Genomic DNA, 16,531 nt, shown 5'->3' with positions numbered 1-16,531 from the left:
CTTCGGTCACACACACAGGACGTCTCTCCTCCTAGCAGAGTTACACAGCAATATCATACATCTCAATGTTCTCCATGCAGAAATACACTCACACTTTCTCTACTTCCTCTTCGTTATTACGTTTCCAATGTTTCCAATCTTGCTTCAACCCTTAAGGTGTCCAAAGTCCACGCAGTCATATAAACTCCAGCGAGAGAGAGAGATCAACAGCCCACGGCCAACGTACTAGAGGGTACAAACGCAGCGCTTCACACTGCACACAACAACACACTGCTCTCTTCGGGGTGCTCCTTTAATCAATTCACGTCCTGCCTTTCTTTCGCCTCTTGTGGCTCCTGTCCTCTCTCCGCGCGCTTCCCAGCGCAGCCCGGATCAACAGAGCCTGCGGGCTCTTCAAAAGCTTTCCCCGTGTCGATCGCCTCTCGTGTCAGTCGTGCCTCCGTGTCAATCGCTGCAGAGCCTTTTATACCTCTCGTCCTCACACCGCCTTCAATCATAATTTACTTTTTTCATTTGTTTCACCTGTGGCTCGTCAGGTCCCGGTTACGTTACCCTGGAAACCAGGAAGTGAAGGAGTGTGTCCTCGAATGTGGCCTGGGCGGAAACCATCTTCGAGCGGAACCAAGTTTCGCCAATTTTGGTTCCGCTCTATAAAAGTCACCCTGTGACACTTTGAATGCTAACTAAAAGTCCACAACACACAGAATTTTAAAATAAGACACAGGACCAGGGAAACGCAATTATGGGGCGGTTTCCTGGACATGGTTAAGATTAATCCAGGACTAGGCCTTAGATGTATTAGGACATTTAAAGAAAAGTGCTATAATTGGGTGCACCAGTGCTTGTATCAACCTAGAAAATGTGAAAATCAACAACCTAGTTACTTAGTTTTGGTAAACCATTCTCTGCAAGCATGTGAAAAAAATAGGTTATTGAATTTTGACTTCCCTTGTGATGTCAGAAGAGGATAATGCCGCACTTCCATTTAGTGCAGAGATCAGCTCATTTGCATTTAAAGGGACACACCCAAAATGCCACATTTTTCTCACATCTACTGTAGAAAGTGACAATTTTAACATGTTATAATAAATTATCTATATGATATTTTGAGTTAGATCTTCACGTACATACTCTGGGGACACCAAAGATTTATTTGACATCTTAAAAAAGTCTTGTGAAATGTCCCTTTTAAATTTTTACAAACAAACCTTACAAAAAACAATACAGATTTGCATCTTAATACAAAACAATGGCACCGATTTATGATAAGATTTGTAAGCTTATGGTGTTTTTAAATTAATGCAGCTTAAATATGCAATTTAGTCATATTTCCGCAAATTCTGAACTTAACCAGTTAACAGCTTATATTAATAATTATGATTAGTTTTATTTTAAACTTTAGTATCAAAGCGTACATTTTTTTGTTTTGTTGTTGTTTCTTTAGTGTGTGTGGCCAAAAGAGCACATATTACATTGCTAAAAACAATGTTATTTTATGTATTTGCTGTAACCATTGTTTGTGCTAAAAAAACCCACATTATTTTCCACATACCGTACAATATTGTTGCTCCTCTATGCCCTTGCCTCCAATGCTTTGATTTTCTACAAAGCTTATTGATCTGAAAAGCACAGTGTCCACTGATTGGCCAGCTAATCTGTACATTGTGATTGGTCTTAATACCTCTGACGTCAGCCAGAAATGTGACATGCCTTACCGTATTTGAAAGATTAGCTCCCAATGCAATACTGACAGGAGTTAATATAGTCTTACTACCTTATCAATACAAGATGAATCTGATCCAGATAAAGCAGATGAGTCACATGAGAAGCTTTGCCAGCATGGCTTGAGCAGGATGTAACAAATTGGTAAGGTAAGGCTCAGTGGTGACTGGTCAATAGGGGGTCAATTAGTTGTATTATTTCTCTGTTAGTCATGTTATCATTTATTAAAAAATAAAAACTGAGTTGTGTGTCATGTATGGAAGAAAAATAATGACAAAAGTTTTTGAATTAAAATAGCCTGTTGAATTGTACTACCTGAAAAAAATGCATTGTATTAACCGTGCTTGAATTTTAATGCATTGTATTTTTAGGTTTTGCATTTTTAAGGGCTGAAATTCAACATGCGTGTATATTTTCTGTATTAAAAATTCAATAGTCCACATTCACCTTTTAGATTTCACTTTAAAATATTCGGTCTGTTTAAAAATACAACGTAAAATATTCAGCAGGCAATTTTCAGTCCATTTAAATTCGCGTCCAAAAATTCAAGTCCAAAAATTCAGTCGTACAGATTTCAACATTTAACATCCGGGAACTGCAGGAAAAGCAGTAGAGTACCGAGTATAATCTCATCTGCTGTTAATCGATCTGACCAGCAGGTGGTGCACGTGTTCGCTAAGACTTTGTACATGTAAGATGATTTATCCACTGCAGCAGTGATGAATGTTGGCTTTTATGTTTAGTTTTAGTAAAACAACTGTAATACACTCATACAGAGAGTGTATTGTTTGGTTATGTTATTGACAGGATACTAAACGGTTTTTAAATGCCATATAGATTAAATAGGGCCTTACTACCTGCTATTGGCTTTGTTTCTCAAAAGCTAAGTTGATTGTAGATTTTATTGGTGGCAATCTACCTTCTTCTTATGCCTACGAGAAACGAACATGGTTTTGTAATTCGTCACCTCAGTTTATAAACCATACTCAGATTATTAAACTGTTCAATTTACAAATCGTGCGCGCGGATTAATAAACCATACGCACAATTAAACAATCAGTGCGCTCAGATTTGCAATCTGTATCCACAAATTCATAAACAATTAATAATCAGTGCACACGCTTTCGCAATGGTTTTGCAAACTGAGTCCACTAACGCAGAGGTCCCCAACCACCGGGTCGTGGACAAGTTGCCACCGGTCGCAAGAACATCCTGAAAAAATTTGTATAATAGCTACGTTATAGTTTAATCAGGTGTTTTGTCCTTTACGAGCCGACTTCAAATGACATATCAATCCACTTCTATACAGGGTCGCGCTCCCTCTTTTTCTTTGTCTCTCTCTCTCTCTCTCTCTCTCTACCAGCACATCAGCGATCACATTGCTGTCATTAGAGTTCAAGCATACAGTACTTCTAAAACACAATCGATCAAAGAATTGCAAAGGTATGACTTTATGAATAAAATGAAGATGTTCATTTGATATCGCAAATGAAACTAATTGCAGGCTTCTGAAAAACTTAAAAATTACCCTTAAACTCTTAATTAATTATACTTAAACTCTTTTACTGCAGTAATACTATTTTAACAGATACACTTTTAATGTAGGTTTGAGAGGAACCTAAACAGTCATGTGTCAAACATCAAAAAGCATAAACGCGAGTCCCGTGCCTCCGCGCCCAACCGCAATGCTTCTGGCATCTCTCCTCCTCATCTCCTCCTTCACTGCACATTGTTTTCCTTCTGTTCTGTTACTTGAACTTGGGGCTCGAGCCAGACCAAGATTCGAGCTGCCTTCGAGAACAGCAAGCCAAGTTCGTTTACCGTTATTTATAAAGACTAAATGGGCAGGCAAACTCGTGAAAAAATGAAAGTAAAGAACAGTGGCGGATGCAGAACGTGACATATGGGTGGGCATGGATTAAGTCCGGGTGGGGCTGAATCTATGGGTGTCACTTTTGAATAAGAAACTATAACAAGTCTATAAACTTCGTCAAAACTTCAGGAATCACAAGCGTATTGGTGAGAACACTAATTTAAACAGCATACACACACACCCGAACTGCACGTCACATTTTTGACATTGATACTTTAAATTGTAATGCAACATGACATTAATTAAGCCTTTTTGGTAAAAAAAAATTGGGCTGTCATAGCCTACAAAAAAGAACCTGCACACAGTGACAAGAAATATAAATGAACAAAAAAAACTAATACTTTTTAAAATAGCATATTTAAATAAATTAAGCTACTAAATGCTTAAAATTAAGCTTCTTACATCATATTCTCTTCATGCAAATCACTAAAAAATATTTTCGTTCTCACATATTTAAGTTAACTTACTAAGTAAAGAAAGAAAAAGGGAATTGCTAGAATAATGTTAGACTCTGAGGTAAAATGAAATGACAAATAAATAAACATTTAATATACTTTTTGATGAGCATAAGAGCAAGCGGGTAGCCTACTCGTGAAGAGCGGAGCCGAGGAGCGCGCATATCAGACGTGAACACGAAAGGAGTAATGGGCTGATTATGCTTTCACTTCATTTCCTGACAGTTTCACTTGTTAGTAGGGATAGTAATGACTAACAAGATGACACCAAATTACATACATTATAATTACCTAACTAAATCTGAGAGAATGCAAACACATTACAATATTTTTTTCTCCGCCCGACGGGCAGGGCGCAGATACATTTTTGTAGCCCGACAGGAATTCGCCATAGCCCCGGGACGTCGGGGTAGCGATTTTGCGAGCCCTGCATAGGTTTGTTTTGTAGAAAGACTTTCTTTAAAGTGAATTTCGTTTTGTATAAATGGTATCTTAATATTAATCAATGTTTAATCAAACAATTGCCTCGATTTAATAAATAAGAAGCAAACCAAGAACGTCTGTGGTGTGGATTGAAGTGAACCCACTATATTTCCGCAGCCTACGTCTTTCTGCTTTTAATACATTTCTTAAATTAATATCTCAATTACATAGTAGGCTTATAGGTTGTTATGATAGGCTATTTGTTGCTTAAAAGCAATAGGCTATATTGTATAAAGTGTAGCAATAAACGTGGCGTGACTTATAGTGCTGATTTAGAGAGCTGGTAGGCTATATCAAACAACATCACTGTGATCAGATGCTTTCTTTCTATTTTTTTACCCCACTGTCATATTTGTTGTGTGTTCATGTTATTGAGAAGAAAGCGCACAGCACATATTTATAACGTGTTGTTATTCAAAATACGTTTTCCACTTGCTTGCAAAAAAAGTTATCGGGAATATTTTTCTCATTATAGAACCATAATGTAACGCAACATTCAACTTCTTTATTATAGTTTTTAAATAGTTATCAGGCTTACTTATAATTTTACTGTTTATAACATAAATGCAATAGATAAAATACACCATATGAAGTAGTATCCATGTCTAACTATACAGAGTAGTATTTTTTTTTACATTTCTGATTGGGCGGGCCAGCTGTCAATGTAAATAACTTTCCAGTTAGGAAAGTACAAGCTTAACACGGTATAAACTTCATTAATTCCTGAAAGCATGAATAAAAGCATGGAAGAACAAAGACAAAGAAAAAGAGGGAGCGCGACCCTGTATAGAAGTGGATTGATATGTTATTTGAAGTCGGCTCGTAAAGGACAAAACACCTGATTAAACTATAGGACCCCCTCTTTTGTGGCTCAAACATATATGTGTTCGGCTGGTATTTTCACACATCAATGTTTTTATAACATTTCCCCACATGTAATGACGGGGAATGAAGCCGTCCAATCATAGCAGTGGGTGTTTACGTTTAGGTCTTCAATGCGGCCCGCCCCTTCAAACAAAGCTTTTCTCCAGAGAGCCACTAATCCATGTTACAAAATAGCCTATTACTTATTGTTTTTGATGTTTTTGAATGTAAAAACCACGCGAACATCATAAGTAGACCTCAGACAACAGTATAAAACACTAAAATCGACAAATTCACCGCCCCTTTAATTTCTGTACCTAATGCTAATTTTAGACCCTACTTAATGTGCAACTTTGTTCTTTTTTATAAATGTTTGTCATTTCTTTATTTGTTATTAGAGTTTTATTTGTTACAACGAGACTTGAGACTTGACTTGGAGTCGAGCCCAGATACTTGAGACTTGACTTGGACTCAAGCTCAAAGACTTTAGACTTGACTTGGACTCGAGCTCAGAGACTTGTGAGCATCTCTGATACCTAAATAATATTACTAAATAATACTGTAAAAGATGTGTAAGAAATGGATATTACTGTACTAGTTCAGTGTTTCCCATAGATCTGAAATGTACTTGTGGTGGTAGCTGGTGAAAAGGGCAATCATTATCCACCAACAAAAATGGTCTACTATACATGTGACAAAGAACTAATAATGTGTGACACAACACAATACTTTGATTTATTAAACATTAATATTAATTTCACATTATAGTTCATTAATCTAACCACCCCAAACTTTCTTTGCCATAAACAAAGCTGACACTGTTTGTCAAAGCACCACGAAAACACAATGTTTTTGCACTGATATATGTAGTAATTTGATGACCCCTTTTATCAAACTCGATATATACACAATACTATTTTAATTATAAGATTATAAATGTGACTGATGTTATAATGGTAATAATTTCTATTAGATAGACACTTTTACTGCTTCTGCTTTCTATTTCTCTTTTGCCGATTAAAAAAAGCTTAATTCACTAATTATTTCAGATTTAAAAGTCTACTTGCTGTCCCGATGACAGACTTTACATTACAGCTTTGTGTTTTTTATATCCTGAGTCAGCTAGAGCTTTGCTCGTTCAGTATTAGCACTGCTTTTTGCTACAATCTCTGTGCAAACTGTTTAGATTTTAGTAAAGATATGGTCTATTAATAGTAAGATTATAAAAAATGGGATAAAGAAAATGAAGCGGCGCGTGGTCTGAAACAGCACTCGAGCTTTAACGCGGTAGTGCTCGCGGCCGTTCTCCGATGGACTCGGGTTTCAGACTTGGGACCCGAAGTAATGAACTAGGACCGACCCAGACTCGACTGACCATTTAAAATATAAACCCGGAACCGTATGGGTCCCGTGTCCTAAGTGAAGAAAGACCTCTAATGGTAAAACTCTGCTCAAGTTCAGAAATATGAAAGGATACTATGTGACACTGAGGTTGCTTCACGTCGCACCCAAATTCATTGAGAAACAGAGAGCACGTGAACAGACACTCAACGGGAGAGACACAATGTGCTTGCATGCAAAATGAAGCCAACTTGGATGCTATAAACACATATGCACATAAGCATGCAACCATTTTGGTCGCAGTGTAGTTCCCTGGCTGCTCCGTATGTGCTGCAGTTGATCCAGTTTGCCGCGCTGGATGATGAGTTTATGACCTGTACATCATCTTCACGGTCACCCGACCTACACCTCTCTCTCTCTCTCTCTTTCTCTCTCTCTCTCTCTCTCTCTCTCTCAACAAAACACGGGTCGAGTTCAGAAAATACGGAAATTCGTAAGTGATTTTTGTGATTTTTTTTCCCTGGGCGGGTCGCAATTTACCTGGGCACACCGCCCAAGTAGAGCCTATGTATGGGAAACACTGTAGTTGGAAGCAGTGTCAGATATGTTATTTTGAGAATTATAAAAACCCTTAGAAGGTTAAACTACTGAATCAATCTCTGATATCATGAATTGATCTATAAATCTCATCATGTAATGACATGAAATGCGCGGAAGCAAATGCAGGTGAAAAGATGACAATGTTTATTAAAATATAAACAAAGAGAGAGAACACAGAGTCAATGAGAGGCAAATAATATCCGGTGTTGGTGGCAATGGTGGCGAAGACTACGGTGGTAGTTGGTGGAGATGAATATTGAGTGCGGCGTTGGTGGAGTGGTGAGCAGTGGTGATAATCCAAACTGTACACGGGAACATCCACACGAAGATGACGACGACAATAAACAATCCAACTGGAACACGTAATCCACACAGAGCGACACGATAACCACACAACATGGGAGCGAAACAAAGAGTGAGAATCTGGCAGGGAACAGAAAGTCATGTGAGTATTTATGGAGGAGATGTAATGATGATCAGCTGGAGCGAGACAATCAACACACAGGTGAGCGGCATCTGCCTAATGAGTACATGGCAGAGCAGTGAGTAAACAAACACACACACACACACATGACACAGAGGAAACAATGGATTTCCTACCGTGACAGTACCCCCTCCCCTAGGACGTCAGATGATCCTGGATCCTTGATCCAATCCTCCTGTACACCGGAGGGAGATTAAGGCGGACTGTTACCGGATTAATGATTTTGGTAACAGCAAACGGGCCAATAAATTTAGGAGCAAGTTTATTCGAAACAGAACGCATCGGAATGTTCTGAGTAGAAAGCCACACTTTTTGACAGACAACGTGGACGGGTGGCCTTGAGCGGTGGCGATTGGCCCTAGCCTTGGTGCATGACCTTACCTGGAGCAGGTGCGGTGACACCTCTGGACTACTGCGTGTGCGGAGGGGACCAAGACCTTGGATTCCAGACTGGAAAAATTAGGTGGTTGGTAACCAAAACTTGAACCTAGTTCTACGAACCCCTGGGTGACAAGCAACACTGGAGCAATGACCCCACTCGAGAACGTCTGACCGTAACTTCTCCGGCACAAATAGTCAGTTCGGTGGGCAACGAGCCGGGGGCGTTACCACTTCTAAGGCTGTCAAAACCTTCGATTCGACCTGCCATCTGAGCGTGGAGATAATGATGGTCACCGGTAAAATGTGCTCGGGAGTAGCAGTACGATCGGAACGCTCAAAAAGACGGGATAAAGCATCGGGTTTGATGTTTTTGGAACCCGGCCGGTAAGAGAGTGTAAAATCGACACAACCAAAAAATAGAGCCCACCGAGCCTGCCTGGAGTTAAGTCTTTTGGCAGTTCTAATGTATTAAAGTTTCCTATGGTCCGTCCATACAATGAAGGGTACCCCCGACCCTTCAAGCCAGTGACGCCATTCATCCAGTGCTAGTTTGACTGCCAACAACTCTCGATTGCCAATGTCATAGTTAACTTCCGCAGAAGATAACAATGAGAATAATACCCGCAAGGATGAACCTTTCCGTCTGAGGATGCGCGCTGGGAAAGCACTGCTCCTTCCCCCACCTCTGACGCATCGACCTCCACTATGAATTGACGTGAGCGATCAGGGGTGACGAGAATGGGAGCTGAAACGAAGCAGCTTTTCAGTTTGGCAAACGCAGCCTCTGCTGCGTCTGACCACCTGAACGTCAAACTAGAGGAGGTCAAGGCGGTCAGAGGTGCGGCTAGTTGGCTGAAATTGCGAATGAAATGCCGGTAAAAATTGGCGAACCCCAGAAATCTCTGCAGGGCCTTGCAAGACTCTGGGGATGGCCAATCAACCACAGCCTTAACTTTATCAGGATCCATGCGAACACCCTCAGTCAAAATGATGTGTCCTAGAAAAGAAACAGACTGTGCATGAAAAACGCATTTTTCCGCCTTGACAAAAAGCCCATTCTCTAGCAACTGCAGAAGGACTCGTCGTACGTGTTGCAAATGTTCCTGGAGAGACGAAGAAAAAATCAATATGTCATCCAGGTAAACATATATGAACTGATCTACCATGTCTCGCAACACGTCATTAACGAGTGCTTGGAAGACCGCTGGCGAGTTCGTGAGCCCGAAAGGCATGACGCAATACTTAAAATGGCCTCTAGGGGTGTTAAACGCAGTCTTCCATTCATACCCACAAAAAAGAACCCCGCCCCCGCTGGAGAAGAGGAAGGACGAATGAACCCCGTTGCTAGAGAATCAGAAATGTATTTCTCCATGGCCTTCATCTCTGGAACAGATAGAGAGTAAAGCTTGCCCTTAGGTGGAAACGTACCTGGCAATAAGTCTATAGCACAGTCATAGGGACGATGCGGAGGGAGAGAATCAGCCCGAGACTTACTGAACACCTCCTTCAGGTCGAGGTACTCTGCGGGCACATTAGACAAATCCACTGCTTTCCCCTGAAACACAGACTCAGAAACAGTTAGACAGGCAGAGACAAGACAGGACTTATGACACTCCTCGCTCCAGCTGGTAACAGAACCCAGTTTCCAGTCAATTTTGGGATTATGAGAATGGAGCCAGGGATGTCCGAGAACGATGGGTGAGAGTGAAGTGTCAGTGATGAAAAATGAAATGGTCTCCGTGTGGTTGCCAGAGGTGATGAGCGTGACTGGAGCAGTGGTGTGCTTGATAGTGGGTAGCTGTAGTCCATTGAGGGCGAAGGAAGCGATCTGATGAGTGAGTGTGATGAAAGGGATCTAGAGCTTATGTGCAAGTGCGCTGTCGATGAAGTTTCCCTCCGCCCCAGAGTCCAGTAGTGCATACCCAGTGTGTGTCTTGGTGGACCACCGTAGTCTCACTGGAAGGAGAGTAGATGTTGTCGAGGTCTTGTGAGCAAAGATCCCACCTGATAGTAGCCTCCGTCTTACTACCGGGCTAGGTCCTTTTACCGGGCACCTCTGGCAGTGATGACCCGGCTCACCACAGTACAAACACAGTCCTTGGGATCTCCGCAGGTTCTTCTCCTCCCGGGACAGCCGAGCTCGACCCACCTGCATGGGCTCCAGATCTGAGAGAACACTGGCGGAGACATCGCTGGGAGGGCTGATCGATTCCGGTCTGCGCTGGAACGTGGTGGTGGTTTTCCTTCTGGCAGCCAGGGTTAATCTCGCATCAACCTGGATCACCAAATCGACCAGCCCGTTGAGAGAAGTGGGTAACTCCGCCGTGACGATCTCTCGCTGGATCTGATCGGCAAGCCCATGCAGGAAATGATTACACTGTGCCTCCTCGTTCCACCTGCACTCCGCCGCCAGGGTCCGGAACTCGATGGCATAGTCGGATACCGAACAATCCTCCTGTTGGAGCTCGGTGAGGAGTTGGGCGGCTTCTTTCCCGGCGACGGAGCGGTCGAAAACCCTCTTCATCTCTTCGGATAGCAGGTAGAACGAGGAGCAGCAGATGTCTCTATTCTCCCACAACGCCGTCCCCCAGAGGGCAGCCTTGCCGTCAACAGAGAGAGGGTGAACGCTACCTTAGTTTCCATGCTGGCCAGATTCTTCTGTAATGACACGAAATGCGCGGAAGCAAATGCAGGTGAAAAGATGACAACGTTTATTAAAATATAAACAAAGAGAGAGAACACAGAGTTAATGAGAGGCAAATAATGTCCGGTGTTGGTGGCAATGGTGGGGAAGACTACGGTGGTAGTTGGTGGAGATGAATATTGAGTGTGGCGTTGGTGTAGTGGGCAGCAGTGGTGATAATCCAAACTGTACACGGGAACATCCACACGAAGATGACGACGACAATAAACAATCCAACTGGAACACGTAATCCACACAGAGCGACACGATAACCACACACGGGAGCGAAACAAAGAGTGAGAATCTGGCAGGGAACAGAAAGTCATGTGAGTATTTATGGAGGAGATGTAATGATGATCAGCTTTCATCATCATCAGCCTTATGAGCACATGGCAGAGCAGTGAGTAAACAAACACATACACACACGACACAGAGGAAACAATGGATTTCCTACCGTGACACATCAATGGTGACGATTAACAAAAGAAAGCTTCATGCTGCAATGCATGCTGGGCATTATCATAATACTAAACTAATTTATGACTCCCAACATACATTGCAGTTGATCGTTTTATATGAATTTGTTTGATGATTGTCACCATTGTTGAGATTTGTAGGATGAGTAATGATGTCTGAATGTTCAGTTCAGTCTTGTCACCATGGAATTACAAACCAGAACAATAATAATGGTCAAAAATGGATTAACAGCATCATGTAACGCAGCTTAATTTTATATAATCTTAAAATCATTTCAACCTAACTTTGAGACACATCTTTCATTACCAATGCACATGTGTTTCTACATAAACACATACAATCACAAAAAAGAAAGATTTAACTTATTTAAAGTGAATGTCAAGAGTCAAGGGCCCAACTAAAGAAAACACTGATCACGATAATGGTGGTTTGTTGAAATTTCAATATTTTTTCAATATTAATGGAGGGTGCAAACCTGATATTGATTCAATGGTATTAACATTGACAAATCAACAATTTTCAACATTGTTTCAATGGTTGCATGCTATCTGAGTATGGCAAATGGAGTTGGCTAGATGGATACGATGTAAGTCATGCCTTTTATTGTTTATCCCCTTTTTGCTGTTTTAAAGTCTGAATGCTTGATAGACTGCATAAAATTTGTGGCGTGTTTGAGTTGGCATTGCATAGACATAATGAGAGCGAGAGGTCAGATGATCCAGTATATTCCATGGCTAGGTGGACTTTGTTGATTATAGAGTTTAAAAAAGCCCCATGAGAAAACCATTGTGTTTAAGGGAACTTTACGGACCACGCAGAACGAGCTGTTGGACTGCATGTTGTGAGGGAAAACCTGTGCTTGTGCTATTAAAGCAAAAATAAACGTACTGGCCTATGATTTGGCAACTTTAGTGTGCATGTGTGTAAGAAAGATACTGTCTTAAGACACTCGCTTAACAGTAAACTGATTACACATGAGATTAAATAAGTATTGAAAGTTAGTTTAACTACAAAAAACTGTTATCCAATCATAGCAGTGGGCGTTTACTTCCAAGTCGTCAATGTGGCTGGCCCATCAAAACGGATCATTTCTCAAACCAGCCTTAAAACCTGGGTACAAAATGGCCTATTACTTTTTTCAGTATAAAAACAAAGCAAACGTCATGAGTAGACAACAGTATTAAACCATAAAAACGACAGAGGAAGGGCACCTTTAAGTTCAATTAGAATTTTTACTTGTTTGTGGATATTTTAATCACAATAGTATTTTGTGATTTGATTTGTTAATATTTGCCTGTTCAGTATAAAGTTTGCATGTTTTATTGCCTCCGCTGCAACTTTGAGATAAACGCATTCACATTCATTTGCTTGATGTGATGATAAACATGTAACGTTAAGATGCACTGTCTCTGTTCATCTGTTCTCTTCACAAATAAATAAACACATTTTGACTTGTATGCTCGTCTTGTAAGTTCATGATTAGAAATGACCATGTGAATGAAAACATGGAGTTCATGCCTTAGACCGGCACACTTCAGTTCACAACTGACTATATAAAAATAATATAATTAAATCCAGTGTTGTGCCTGAACGAGTTCATGAACAATGAACTCGTTCATATTTTGGGCGAACGTGAACTGAACGTACTGTATTACTGCCTGATGAACGTTATGTGAACTCGTTCATTCTGGTGCTTATGAACAGCACGCTTTCTCAGTTTAACGTTGTTCAATAGGGTGCCAAATTTCTATAGAGTCTTCCAGGCGAAAACCTGGCTAAAACACACTGTAAACAGGCCTTAATGTGTAGCAGAAAAAACACCCAATCTGGCAAAACACAGCCACCAGTCAGCATTTCACGTTGCATGCGTCATCAAAACAACACTGACTCTGGACGCTGCTGAAATCCCTGCCGCGCCACTCACATAGTTTAACATTAAATAACATAATATTTTTCCTAAATCGTTAATGATTAACATAGGCTGCTAACTCATATTCTGGATCTTGAAATAGACTCTGACTAAGCTCACGCTATTTAACGTACACGTGCGGTGTTCAATACCTGTGAGTTGTCCTACACGCGACACCTCGCAGCGCTTCTTGTCCGATGTACGACCCCCTTTGAAGCACCCGGCTAGCCTTTCAAGGTATGTGCAAGCAAATACAAAAATTTAGACAGTCAATGCTAATGTAAACCCTGGTTGGATAAGGATTTAAAGTTGGATATGAAGATGAAATCTGACGCAATTAGCTTCAGTGTTAAAACTGATCAAATAATTGCTGTCTGTGGTTCTATATGGGCTATAATAGCAATAATTTTTAAAAAATAATATGGGAAAAAAGAACTGTAAATTAGTTCATTTTTGGAACTGTGAACTAGTTCAAAATTTTGAAATATGAATGAGCTGAACTAGTTAATTTTAAAATTTGTGAACTGAACTAGTTCATGTAGAAAGTGAACTTTCCCAACACTGATTAAATCCTCAATAGCCATAAGTCTGCAATAGTGTACTGTTCTCTGCAGCCTTATAAATTCATTGTATTTTTCAAATATATCATTTGCAATTCAGTGCAAATTCAGTAGCCTTAACAATTATGATTTTTGCCATAATTGTGCAGCCCTACCTTATAAGGTATTTTAATATTATTCAAGTAAACTTATTAAAAAAATACTGAAAGAGAACAGATGTAAACAGATGTTTTTGCGATACTTGATTACTAAAATAATCAATAGCTGCAGCCCTAGTCGGGCCGAGGAAGTCAACTGTTGCCTACAATCCGTGTTTGTGGTAATCCACGAGAAGAGATTTCGTTGGAAATGATAACTCGTCATCTTTTTTTCCTTTTGCAAATCGTACTAACACACACTTTCACACCAAAGAAAATGTAAAATCGTGATTCAGATAATCGGTGTTCTTTATGAGTATGTTAAATGTTGAATTTTTTTTAATGAAATTTCTCAGATGTTTTTTTTATGATTTTGAGCTATTTTAAATGATATGTGTTTAATAAAGTGTTATTTCTGCAGGGTTGGTATCTGCTGATGAAGAATGGTGCAGTCCTACAAAATATCGTACAACTTATGATGCACTTTTGGAAGAGCTTGGCTTGTTGAATAATAGCAATGCAGTTTACCGCATGCAGCCTCTGACTTTAAGTGATAAAGCCATTTATGTTTATGTGTACTTGTTTGTGAACGCCATCAAAGATGTGGTATGACTTTAGCAGGATTTACTCTTTTCATGTGGCTCATTACAGTATGAATCTAAGAGCAGTTGTAGGTTCACTAAACATTTGCTTTAAATCACAGGATGAAAATGCCCAGACCCTGTCAACACAATTAGAAGTTGTCACTGTAAGTATTTCAAAACTCTTTTGTTAGTCCACACAGTTTTACTCAATTTGCAGAACTTTGTAATGAATCATGTCATAGCAGTATAACGTTTTATTAATCTTAAATTTTAAACACTTTGCAGTTTTGGTACCAAGGAGAAAAAGACACACTGTGGGACCCCACATATCATTGTAACATTAAGACACTTCTAATTCAAAAAGATTATTTTTGGACTCCAGACATTAGCATCTATGAAAGGTAAGAACATTTTAATGTGCTTTTTGACCTTGCCCCATTTTGAATAGTAAGAATCATACAGCACTGTACTGTATGTGTTGATTTATGTTTCTGCCAGTGGGTGCTCATCCTCCATCAACACCCATCAATTAAAATCATCAAACATTATCCAAAATTTATTTTATTTGTTTTAGGATTTTAGATGTTAAAATTCACATCAAGTAATGAACGAAAGAAGTGATAATAAAGAAGTAATGATCATGGAAGGAAATGCCTGATTCCATTTACACATCTAGAGGTTTAACCCATCAGATCACAGGTGTAAATGAAATACAGGCCATTTGTCAAAAAGAAGGCCGCAGCCTCGAAAAGTCGCATATGCAGGCTGCATGCGTCATCAAGCTTTTTTGTCAAGCTTTGTTTTTTTTAGTTAACTGAGCTTTACATTCGCAAGTGATAAGCATATTACAACAATTTGTGATTAACTAGGAATAATAGTCAACTTTATAATTATTATTCTGAAATAATTATTATTCTTGAGGACGCATGTACAAATTCAACCTCCGGTGGGCAGCAAACCAAAATCAGGAATCAAGTTGTTTTCTGTTTGCCAGAAAATAAGAAAACGTTTAGGTTACTCACATAACCATGGTTCCCTGAAATAGCGGGAATGAACATTGCGTCAGTTTGCTGACGCTATGGCTGTTAACTCCGTGATTGAAGCCTATTTAACGTCTGTAAAAATTACAGACCAATGGTGTTCGAAACCGAAAAAGGGCGGGGCTAACGCTCTATATAACGCAGGTTAGAACATCATTTCGCTTACCTCATTCGACTGAAGCGCGAGCCAAATAAAGTTCGCTGTGACAAATGCATAGCATGGCCAGCAACGCAATGCTCGTTCCCGTTATTTCAGGGAACCATGGTTACATGGGTAACCTAAACATTCCCTTTCAATATGGTTCACTTCGCATTTCGTCAGTTTGCTGACGGTATGGGGGAACATAATCCCATCACGCCGTGCATATACAATGGTTTAACCCTCTGGGGTCTAAGGGGTTTTTAGGGCCCTTGGGAAGTTTTGACATGCACTGACATTTGTGCTTTTTTCAGTTGCTTAAAAACATATTAATGGCAAAAGTCTCATAACACTGTGTTCATCACAAACTGGGCTACAATATCATATAATCAACATGTATGTACATGTTTGTATTTTTGAGAGAAAAATGTTTATGCGTGGTTTTTGAAAAAGCAAAATTTTTAAGTCACTGATATAACTCCACAAAACTCATTCTAAACATGTTTTCCCAAGACTTTCCAAACTGGATCTAGTAGTCTAGAGTTTTTTCTTCAAAATGATGTGAAAATCATATGGCCTACTCAATCACATAAAGCAAGATATTGATTTACAATTTCTAAGACACTTTTGCTTGGGAAAGGCTGTATGCATGGAGGCGGGAAAGCTCCTGAATAATCAGTGATTGACAGCTGAGAGACAAAAGAGTTGAATAATGAGCCACTAATGAGCCTTGTGTGGATGTTCAACAGGAATAACTTTCTCTGTAGTAACCATGATAAGGTTTACTTTTCAATATAAT

At 39.9% G+C, this 16,531-nt stretch overlaps 1 long non-coding RNA gene across 1 annotated transcript in view; it reads left to right on the top strand.

The window, feature by feature from the left end:
• The window catches only part of LOC135745007 (uncharacterized), a 31,772-nt gene extending 17,055 nt beyond the window's left edge, over positions 1-14,717 (top strand). The window contains exons 2-3 of the long non-coding RNA XR_010530922.1: positions 14,391-14,575; positions 14,673-14,717. This is a non-coding gene — a long non-coding RNA (uncharacterized lncRNA). The remainder of the gene's footprint in view (positions 1-14,390; positions 14,576-14,672) is intronic.
• Positions 14,718-16,531: the final 1,814 nt, after the last annotated feature.

This window comes from Paramisgurnus dabryanus, chromosome 3 (genome assembly GCF_030506205.2).
Source record: "Paramisgurnus dabryanus chromosome 3, PD_genome_1.1, whole genome shotgun sequence".
In the NCBI taxonomy this organism is placed as follows: Eukaryota; Metazoa; Chordata; class Actinopteri; order Cypriniformes; family Cobitidae; genus Paramisgurnus; species Paramisgurnus dabryanus.
Note: the sequence above shows the minus strand (reverse complement) of the source record. Positions and strands in the feature narration are given on the sequence as shown.